Source organism: Ornithorhynchus anatinus, chromosome X1, assembly GCF_004115215.2.
Source record: "Ornithorhynchus anatinus isolate Pmale09 chromosome X1, mOrnAna1.pri.v4, whole genome shotgun sequence".
NCBI classification, from domain to species: Eukaryota; Metazoa; Chordata; class Mammalia; order Monotremata; family Ornithorhynchidae; genus Ornithorhynchus; species Ornithorhynchus anatinus.
The window spans coordinates 27,339,577-27,351,321 of NC_041749.1; positions in this window are offsets into that span (position 1 = coordinate 27,339,577).

The window sequence follows — 11,745 nt, forward strand, 5'->3', positions numbered from 1 at the left end:
TCTTTTAGTCTGTTTTCCCTGCTTATATAGTAAACTTCTTGAGAGAAGTGCTTAGTAGAGAGCTCTGGACTGAACACAGTAGGAGCTCCATGAAAGTCAGGAACTGATTGATTGATTTGTTGGTACCGTGAATATTACCCGGCCTCATAGTTCACCCCTGTTCCTGCTAAAATAATAATGAATAATTATGGTATTTGTTAAGCGCTTACTAGGTGCAGAGCACTGTTCTAAACGCTGGGGTAGATACAGGGTGATCAGATTGTCCCGCGTGAGGCTCACAGTCTTAATCCCCATTTTACAGATGAAGTAACTGAGGCACAGAGAAGTGAAGTGACTTCCCCAAGGTCACACAGCTGAAAATTGTCAGACCTGCTATTCGAACCCATGACCTCTGACTCCCAAGCCCGTGCTCTTTCCACTGAGCCACGAATTTGTCCAAGATCACACAGCAGATACATGGGAAACTGGGATTAGAACCTAACTCCTGACTCCCAGCCCTTGCTCTTTCCACTAAATCATGCTGCTTACCTCCAAAGTACTCGGTATATTACCCTGCACACAGTAAATGCTCAATATGTATAAAAAGCCCATGAAAAATAATAATAATAATGTTGGTATTTGTTAAGCGCTTACTGTGTGCAGAACACTGTTCTAAGCGCTGGGGAAGACACGGGAATCAGGTTGTCCCACGTGGGCTCACAGTCTTAATCCCCATTTTACAGATGAGGTAACTGAGGCACAGAGAAGTTAAGTGACTTGCCCACAGTCACACAGCTGACAAGTGGCCGAGCTGGGATTCGAACCCATGACCTCTGACACCAAAGCCCATGCTCTTTCCACTGAGCCACGCGAAAAACACAAACACATTCACACAACACACACATAATTATCATCAGTATATTCATGGTTTTGCACTTGCCTGCTGTGTGACCTTGTAACTTCTCTGCGTCTCAGTTTGCTCATCTACGAAATGGGAATAAAATACCTGTTCTCCCTCCCTCTTAGACTGTGAGCCCCATGTGGGGCAAGGACTCTGAGCTGATTATCTTGTATGTCCCCAAGTGTTTGGTCCAGGAAAGGTGGAGTTCACATGCTTGAACAATACACTGTGGGTGTGTGGCTCAGCTGCGCGGGCCGAATTTGGCCCCATGTGCTTCCTGACGTTTGTGACAAATTTAATCAAGGCTCCAGTCACCAGGCCCAGCATAGACCCAGCGTGAGAAAGGCTTGAAATCATTTTTCCTTATTAATGCTGAATGAAGCCATGATTGTTGACTTCCTCTTATATTCATAGGGCATTTAGAGTGCAATTAACGATGTCAAATTCAAGTAGAGACTTTGGGGGGCAGATGGGCCTACAGTGAGATTTACAAAATCCTTTAAGGATCATTCATAAACCCAGGCAAATGAACATTTCAGGCTTATTTCTGGGAAAATGGTTCATGAACCAGAGTGTGTGGTGGGGGAGGGGAGGGGAGGGGAAGGGAAGGGCTTGGCTGTTTTTTTCTTCACTCTAGTCAGTTTTCTGTAACAAGTCGTCGATCAGGTCTTAAAGTGATCCTAATGAAAACGCCATTTACAGTAATTAACAGTTGGTTTGGTAAAGCTTTGCAGTTTGCCTTAAGTCGTTTCTGAAGCTCCCTAGTGTTGGCTGGATGCAGTAATGTCTGTGGGCCCTATTCCTGGAATTTCAAAAGGCATCTTATCAGGGAAACAAAAGAGACAACCACCCCTGACAACGATCTCCCTCTCCATAAGAGTAGGATGTGCTTGCTTTGTCTCTCAGAGCGCTTAGAAACTAGAATGAGAACTGCTGAGCTATGTAAAGAAAAATACGTGGAAGAGTCAGGGAGATGCTCTTTGGACAGACAAGACCGTAGGCTATGGCTACATGACAGTGTTTCTGTATTGGCTGTCTCGATTTTATTCCATTTGTGTTCATACCTTTCAAGGTCCTGGGGCCTTTAAACACCAAATCGAACCCAGAAAACGTCTTTCAGACTCCATTTTTGCAAGCCTAGGATTCTGGAGCAGAGCCCTAGCTTTTGTTCTGCTCTCAATTCCCAGCGTGAGCTTCCTCTGCAGCTACAATAGAAGGGCTTATTCTAAAAACTGCAATAGTCCTCAGGATGGTCCCCAGTGAGATGCAGATTGAGTTTATTTGTCTTCGGCAAATGACTCTTTAGTTTGACAAAAAGCTGGAAATTCACCTGGGTCAGTGTTTGCACAAGGCGGCCCTTAGAGGACTGCCTACAAAATCATAGCTCTACGGTCTCCTGAATCATAGCCTAAAGGTGCTCACCAAGAGAAGGGGAGAGGAGAGCACCAACTTTGTAAGGACATTCCCCCTGCTTAGATTGTGAGCCCCTTGTAGGGCAGGGATTGTGATCAACCTGATTAATCTGTATCTACTCAAGTGCTTAGAACAGTGCTTGACACAGAGTAAGAACTAAACAAATATAATAATAATAATAATAATAATAATAATGATAACCACAATAATCTAGCAGCAGAATCTTATACAAGTTGATTTAGTGCTGGGACTGTTGCGAGGCCCCTGACAATAGACAAATCTAGCAGGCAGGAAACGGAAGAAGACTCTTCTTCTTGTCAGGTTTGGTGAAGATGGGGATGCCAAAAGGCAGTCTCAGAAACAGAAATGGGCCTTGTGTGCAATGAATGCATCAGGGCAGCAAGAGACGCATGCACATGACGTGAATGAACTGTGGATTATGCACTGGTCTTTTCACTACCCACCGCTGACACTCTCCCTTCCTTCAGCCCCTGCCTAAAACCTTCCCTCCTTCCTGGAACACCCTCCAAATTCACATCCCCAAGACCACCAGTCTCCCCTCCTGAAATCCCACTTCCTCCAGGAGGCCTTCCCTGATTAATTTTTCTTCCACCCAGGTCATTTCCTCTGTGCTATCACCTCAGCACTTTTGCACCATCTTAGCAACTAAGCGTTACTCATTCAATAGTATTTATTGAGCGCTTACTATGTGCAGAGCACTGTACTAAGCGCTTGGGATGAACAAGTCGGCAACAGATAGAGACAGTCCCTGCCGTTTGACGGGCTTACAGTCTAATCGGGGGAGACGGACAGACAAGAACCATGGCACTAAACAGCGTCAAGGGGAAGAACATCTCGTAAAAACAATGGCAACTAAATAGAATCGAGGCGATGTACAATTCATTAACAAAATAAATAGGGTAACGAAAATATATACAGTTGAGCGGACGAGTACAGTGCTGTGGGGATGGGAAGGGAGAGGTGGAGGAGCAGAGGGAAAAGGGGAAAATGAGGCTTTAGCTGCGGAGAGGTAAAGGGGGATGGCAGAGGGAGTAGAGGGGAAGAGGAGCTCAGTCTGGGAACGCCTCTAGGAGGAGGTGATTTTTAAGTAAGGTTTTGAAGAGGGAAAGAGAATCAGTTTGGCGGAGGTGAGGAGGGAGGGCGTTCCAGGACCGCGGGAGGACGTGACCCGGGGGTCGACGGCGGGATAGGCGAGACCGAGGGACGGCGAGGAGGTGGGCGGCAGAGGAGCGGAGCGTGCGGGGTGGGCGGTAGAAAGAGAGAAGGGAGGAGAGGTAGGAAGGGGCAAGGTGATGGAGAGCCTTGAAGCCTAGAGTGAGGAGTTTTTGTTTGGAGCGGAGGTCGATAGGCAACCACTGGAGTTGTTTAAGAAGGGGAGTGACATGCCCAGATCGTTTCTGCAGGAAGATGAGCCGGGCAGCGGAGTGAAGAATAGACCGTTACTACTGCTCACAGTAACTTGTGTACATATTGTATTGCATACTTTTCTATTGAGCACTTCTTCCTTCTATTAGTTTTGGGTTTGTTTTTTTTTTATGGTACTAATTAAGGACTGTGCCAGTCACTGTACTGAGTGCTGGGGTAAATGCTGGAGAATCAGTTTGGACCCAGTCCCTGTCCCAGATGGGGTTCCCAGTCTAAATTGGACAGAGGAGGCTCCAATCCCCATTTTCCAAATGAGGTAACTGAGGCATAGAGAAATTGATTTGCCCAAGGTCACACAGCAGACGAGTGGCAGAGCCAGGATTAAAAGCCAGGTCTCTGCTTCCCAGGACTATGCTCTTTCTGCCAGGCCACACTGCTTCCACAAGCAGTATTTGTAAATTATTTTATACCTTTCTTCGTTATTAGATTATAAACTCTCTAGGGGAGGGATTATGTTTTCTTTTATTATACCCTCCCAAGTGCTTAATGCTGTGCTCTTCACCAAAAGGTGCTCAAGAGGTGCTCAGCACCAAAAGGTGCTCAAGGCCCCCTGTTCCTCCCCCTCCCCCATCTCTCACCCCTAATGATCTGGCCACCTATTTCCTCACGAAAATCAACACGATCAGGTCTGAGCTCCCCAAAGTCACCCCTCCGCCTCTCCCCTCCCCCCCAACAACCCCCTCCCCTACTTTCCCATCCTTCCCTGCAGTATCCTCAGAGGAGATCTCCTCCCTCCTCGCAAGTGCCACCCCCTCCACCTGCGCCTCGGACCCCATTCCCTCTCACCTTCTTAAAACCATCGCCCCTGCCCTCCTCCCTTCCTTAACTTCTATTTTTAACCACTCAATCTCCAAGGGCTCCTTCCCCTCTGCCTTCAAACACGCCCACGTCTCCCCCATCCTAAAAAAACCCGCTCTTGACCCCACTTCCCCCTCCAGTTATCGTCCTATCTCCCTACTACCCTTCCTTTCCAAAATCTTAGAACGAGTCGTCTACAATCGATGCCTAGAATTCCTTAACTCCCATTCTCTCCTAGACCCCCTCCAATCTGGCTTCCGTCCCCTCCACTCTACCGAGACTGCTCTCTCTAAGGTCACCCATGACCTCCTTCTTGCCAAATCCAATGGCTCCTACTCCATTCTGATCCTCCTTGACCTCTCTGCTGCCTTTGACACTGTCGACCATCCCCTCCTCCTCCGTACCTTATCTCACCTTGGCTTCACGGACTCTGTCCTCTCCTGGTTCTCCTCTTACCTCTCTGGCCGATCATTCTCGGTCTCCTACGCTGGAGCCTCCTCCCCCTCCCATCCTTTAACTGTTGGAGTTCCTCAAGGGTCAGTTCTTGGCCCTCTTCTGTTCTCCATTTACACTCACTCCCTCGGTGAACTCATTCGCTCTCACGGCTTTGACTACCATCTCTACGCAGATGACACGCAGATCTACATCTCCGCCCCTGTCCTCTCCCCCTCCCTTCAGGCTCGCATCTCCTCCTGCCTCCGGGACGTCTCCACCTGGATGTCTGCCCGCCACCTAAAACTCAACATGAGCAAGACTGAGCTCCTCATCTTCCCTCCCAAGCCCGGTCTCTTCCCTCCCAAGCCCGGTCCGCTCCCAGACTTCTCCATCACCGTGGATGGCACGACCATCCTTCCCGTCCCGCAGGCCCGCAATCTCGGTGTCATCCTTGACTCGTCCCTCTCGTTCACCCCACACATCCTATCCGTTACCAAGACCTGCCGGTTTCACCTCTACAATATCGCCAAGATCCGCCCTTTCCTCTCCACCCAAACGGCTACCTTACTATTACGGGCTCTCGTTATATCCCGGCTAGACTACTGTGTCAGCCTTCTCTCTGACCTCCCTTCCTCCTCTCTCGCCCCGCTCCAGTCTATTCTTCACTCCGCTGCCCGGCTCATCTTCCTGCAGAAACGATCTGGGCATGTCACTCCCCTTCTTAAACAACTCCAGTGGTTGCCTATCGACCTCCGCTCCAAACAAAAACTCCTCACTCTAGGCTTCGAGGCTCTCCATCACCTTGCCCCTTCCTACCTCTCCTCCCTTCTCTCTTTCTACCGCCCACCCCGCACGCTCCGCTCCTCTGCCGCCCACCTCCTCGCCGTCCCTCGGTCTCGCCTATCCCGCCGTCGACCCCTGGGTCACGTCCTCCCGCGGTCCTGGAACGTCCTCCCTCCTCACCTCCGCCAAACTGATTCTCTTTCCCTCTTCAAAACCTTACTTAAAAATCACCTCCTCCAAGAGGCCTTCCCAGACTGAGCTCCTCTTCCCCCTCTACTCCCTCTGCCATCCCCCCTTTACCTCTCCGCAGCTAAAGCCTCATTTTCCCCTTTTCCCTCTGCTCCTCCACCTCTCCCTCCCCATCCCCACAGCACTGTACCCGTCCGCTCAACTGTATATATTTTCGTTACCCTATTTATTTTGTTAATGAATTGTACATCGCCTTGATTCTATTTAGTTGCCATCGGTTTTTACGAGATGTTCTTCCCCTTGACGCTGTTTAGTGCCATTGTTCTTGTCTGTCCGTCTCCCCCGATTAGACTGTAAGCCCGTCAAACGGCAGGGACTGTCTCTATCTGTTGCCGACTTGTTCATCCCAAGCGCTTAGTACAGTGCTCTGCACATAGTAAGCGCTCAATAAATACTATTGAAAGAGGTGCTCAAACTAGCCATCGATTTACAAGTGGATTCAGCCACAGTATACACAGTGAGATTTGGCCATTAGTAGAAAATGAAGGATAATCAACAATCAGACAATCAATGGTATTTATTGAGTGCTTACTGTGTGCAGAGCACCGTACTAAGCACTTGTTCTTCAAATGCTGTCGAACTGTTTCCGGATCCGTAGCAACTCCATGCACACACCCTTTCCAGAATGTCCATCTTCTGCCATGAAGTCCTTCTGGTAGGCATATCCATAGAGTTTTCTTGGTAAAGAAACAGAAGTGGTTTACCATCGCCTTCTTTCGCGCGGTAAAAGGCTTGATTCTCTGCCATTTTCTTTGATCAGCGTTTTGATCACTTGATCATCTGCCTTTGACTCTTTCCCATTTCGCTGCTGCCCCGCACAGGTGAATCGACTTTACCTGACGCTTCGGCTTAGACCTCTCCATTAGGGGTGACCCTATGTGGCATAGCTTTAAGCTCCATCGGCGTATGCAAACTCTCCTGCCACGATAAGGTGTCGATTCATAGGAGAGACTAGCACTTAGGAGAGTAGGCATGTTCCCTCCCCTCCGAACATACTCACTTTTACAGACGATGCTCCTTCTCCCTTTCTTCTCTCTTCCTTCCTTCCTTCCTCTCTCCCTCCTCCCCCGCCTCCCTTTCTCTTTCTCTCTCCTCCTCTCTTTCTCTACCCACTCTTTCCATATTTTATGGAAATACATGGAAATGGTCTCTGCTCCACGGTTGCACCGTCTATGCCAGATTTAGACGTGACACTTTCTTCGATCAATTAGACCATGTCTAATTCTCACTTATGTATTCTTTCCCAGTACAGTGTTCTGCCCAGAGTAAGCATTTAAATACTATTTTTACTACTACCACAGTCTCCCCCACCCTCACTTCTTCCATCTGTTAAATGCCCCCACCTTTCTGACAACGTGATGACAAATGTGACATATTCTACAAGGGTTTTTTTTTGGAAAGGAATATCAATCAATAGTATTTATTGAGTACTTGCAGATGAGCTTCAACTATCATCTCTCCGCAGATGACACCCAGATCTACATCTCCTCCCCTGTTCTCTCCCCCTCCCTCCAGGCTCCTATCTCCTCCTGCCTTCAGGGCGTCTCCCCCTGGACGTCTGCCAACTCAGCATGTCTAAGACTGAGCTCTTTATCTTCCCTCCCAAACCCTGTCCTCTCCCTGACTTCCCCATCACTGTGGAAGGCTCGACATCCTTCCCGTCTCACAGGCCCGCAACCTTGACTCTGCTCTCTCCAATCCAATCCGTCACCAACACCTGCCGGTCTCACCTTCACAATATCACCAAGATCCGCCCTTTCCTCTCCATCCAAACTGCTACCGTGCTGGTACAAGCTCTCATAATATCCCGACTGGATTATTGTGTCGGCCTCTTCTCGGATCTCCCTTCCTCCTGTCTCTCCCCGCTCCAGTCTATTCTTCCTTCGGATCATCTTCCTACAGAAACGCTCTGGGCATGTCTCTCCCCTCCTGAAAAACCTCCAGTGGTTGCCTATCAACCTTCGCACGAAACAAAAACTCACTCTTGGCTTCAAAGGTCTCCATCACCTCGCCCCCCTCCTACCTCACCTCCCTTCTCTCTTTCTACTGCCCACCTTGTACGCTTCTCTCCTGCTCACCTCCTCACGGTCTCCTGTTTGCGCCCGTCCCGCCGTCGACCGCTGGCCCACATCCTACCGCTGGCCTGGAACATCCTCCCTCCTCACCTCCACCAAACTGACTCTCTTCCCCTCTTCAAAGCCCTACTGAGAGCTCACCTCCTCCAGGAGGCCTTCCCAGACTGAGCCCCCTTTTCCCTCTGCTCCTCCTCCCGTCCTCATTCCCCCTTGTCCCGCCCTTTGCTCTTCTCCCTTCCCCTCACCTCAGCACTGTGCATATTTGTAAGTATTATTTATTATTCTATTTATTTTGTTAATGATTTGTATATATCTATGATTCTTTTTATCTTGATGATATCTACGCCAGACTACTTGTTTTGTTTTGTTCTGCTTTGCTTTGCTGTCTGTCTCCCCCGTTTAGACTGTGAGCCCATTATTGGGCAGGGATTGTCTCTATCTGTCGCCGAATTGTACATTCCAAGCTCTTAGCACAGTGCTCTGAACATAATAAGCGCTCAATAAATACTATTGAATGAATGAATGAATGAATAAGCATAATAAGAGTGCTTGGAAAAATGTAACAGAGAATTAGTAAACATGATTCCTGCCCTCGCGGGTTTACAATCTGGCTGGTAGGGTAGGCATTAATACAATCCATGAACTAATCAATCATATTTATTGAGTGCTTAAAGTGCTCAATAATCGTACAGTAGTACAGCAGAGCACTGTACTAAGTGCTTGGGAGAGTAAAACATAAAAGAGCTGGTAGACACATTCCCTGCCCACAACAAGCTTACAGTCTAGAGAGGGAGAAAGACATTAATGTAAATACATTATTGTAAACACACATAAACGCTGTAGGGCTGAGAGACGGGTGAATAAAGGGTGCAAACTGAGTGAAAGGGCAATGCAGAAGGGAGTTCAAGAAGGGAAAATGAAAGGCCCCTTGGAGGTGTGATTCTAATAAGCCTTCAAAGGTGAGGAGAGTGATCATTCATTCATCCATTCAGTAGTATTTATTGAGCGTTTACTATGTGCAGACCACTGTACTAAGTGCTTGGAATGTGCAATCCGGCAACGGATAGAGCCAATGCCTGCCCGATGACAGGCTCACAGTCTAATCGGGGGAGTTCCAGTCCGGGGGAGGAAATTCCAGTCCAGAGGCAGGATGTGGTTGAGGAGTTGGCAGCGAGATAGATGAGCTAGAGGGACAGTGAGTAGTCTGAGTTGAAGTAGGAAATCAGAGAGGTTAAGGTAGGAGAGGACAAGATGACTGAATGCTTCCAAGCCATCCGTGAGGAGTTTCTGTTTGACGCAGAGGTGGATAGGTGACCCCTGGAAGTACTTGAGGAGAGGGCAGATGTGGATTGAGAGGTTTTGTAGAAGTATGGACTGAAGTAGGGAGGGATGGGAGGCAGGGAGGTCAGCAAGGAGGGTGATAACGGTAATCAAGGGGGGGATAAAATAAGTACTTGGATCAATGAGGTAGAGGTTTGGATGGAGAAGGAAGGGGAGATTTTAGCCAAGTGGGGAAGGTAGGACCTACAGGATTTGGGGACAGATTGACTACATCAATCTGCAGTCTTGTTTTTCCTTCTGCTTTCAGGACATCTCTACTTGGCTGCTCCGCTGACACCTCAAATTTAGCATTTTCAAAACCGAGATCCTCTTTCCACCGAAACCCTATTCTCTCCTTGACTTTGTCATCACTGCAGGCAGCGCTACATCCTCCCAGTCTCACAGGCCTGTAACCTCGGCGTTATCCTCCACAGATTTCTCTCACTGATCCCACATATTCAACGTCACCAAATCCTGTCAGTCCTACCTTCACGACATTGCTAAAATCAGCCCTTTCTCCTTCATCGAGACTGCTGCCGGGCGGATCCTAGCGCTTCTGCCTTTACTGTGACCGGACTCCTTGCTGACCTCCCTGCCTCCTGGCTATCTCCACTCCCATCCTTTCTACACCCTGCTGCCTGGACCATTTTTCTGTCAAAAAGTCAGTCCATGTTTCCCAACCCTTTCAGGGGTGACCCATCCACCCCAGCATCAAATAGAATCTCTTTACCATAGCAGCTTCCAAGCGATTAATCACTTAACCCCCTTTGACCTTACCTTGCTGCTTTCCCTCTACAACTTTGCATGCTCGCTTCACTCCTCTGATGCCAACCTACTCACTATCCCTCCTTCTCATCTTCCTTGCCACCAACCTCTTGGCCGTGCCCTGCCTCTGGCCTGGAACTTCCTCTCCCTGCATATGTGTCAGACCATCCCTCTCCCCCTCTTCAAAGCCTTATCAAAATCATAACCCCTCCATAAAGCCTTCCCCAACTAAGCCCTCATTTTTCCCACTCCCTCTCCCTTCTGGGTTGCCCTTGAACTTGAATTTGTTCCCTTTATTGACCCCCCTCTCAGTCCCACAGCACTTATGTACATATCCCTGATTTATTTTAATGTCTTTCTTCCCCGCCAAACCGTAATAATGATAACTGTCAGAATAATAATAATAATAATGGTATTTGTTAAGCGCTTACTATGTGCAAAGCACTGTTCTAAGTGCTGGGGGGATACAAGGTGATCAGGTCGTCCCACGTGGGGCTCCCAGTTTTAATCCCTGTTTTACAGATGAGGTCACTGAGGCACAGAGAAGTGAAGTGACTTGCCCAAAGTCACACAGCTGACAAGTGGCGGAGCCAGGGTTAGAACCCATGACCTCTGACTCCCAAGCCCGGACTCTTTCTACTGAGCCACGCTGCTTCATTCATTCATTCGGAGAAGCAGCGTGGCTCAGTGGAAAGAGCACGGGCTTTGGAGTCAGGGCTCATGAGTTCGAATCCCAGCTCTGCCACTTGTCGGCTGTGTGACTGTGGGCAAGTCACTTAACTTCTCTGTGCCTCAGTTCCCTCATCTGTAAAATGGGGATTAAGATTGTGAGCCCCACGTGGGACAACCTGATTCCCCTATGTCTACCCCAGCGCTTAGAACAATGCTCGGCACATAGTAAGCGCTTAACAAATACCAACATTCAATCATATTTATTGAGGCTTATTGTGTGCAGAGCACTGTACTAAGCCCTTGAAGGAGTACAACATAACAATAAATAGACACATTTCCTGCCCACAGTGAGCTTCCAATATAATGGGGCAGGTGGGGAGGGATTTATTTACTTGTAAGGGGAGGCTGGAGCAACGGATGATCCAGGTTTTATCCTCCCAGGGGTTGGAAGCCTCAGAATGTTCGTAGCCAGCGCTCAATAAATACAACTGATTGATTGTATATTCCTTTAACGTCTCCTTTAATGAGCACCTGTAGACTCCACAAAGTTGGCTCTAGGGGTGATCCAGATGGGAGTCAGAGGTCATGGGTTCTAATCCCGGCTCTGCCACTTGTCAGCTGTGCGACTGTGGGCAAGTCACTTCACTTCTCTGAGCCTCAGTTAGCCCATCTGTAAAATGGGGATTAAGACCTTGACCCCCACGTGGGACAACCTGATCGCCTTGTATCTACCCCAGCACTTAGAACAGTGCTTGGCACGTAGTAAGTGCTTAACAAATACCATCGTCATCAGTATTATTATTATTATTATGACAGAAATGCAACTTCTTAAGGCAGGTTGGTTTTTTTTTACCTTTTCTTGCAATAGCAGCTCTCCATTAAAGCAGAGACCTAGTTCCCTCCTCTGCC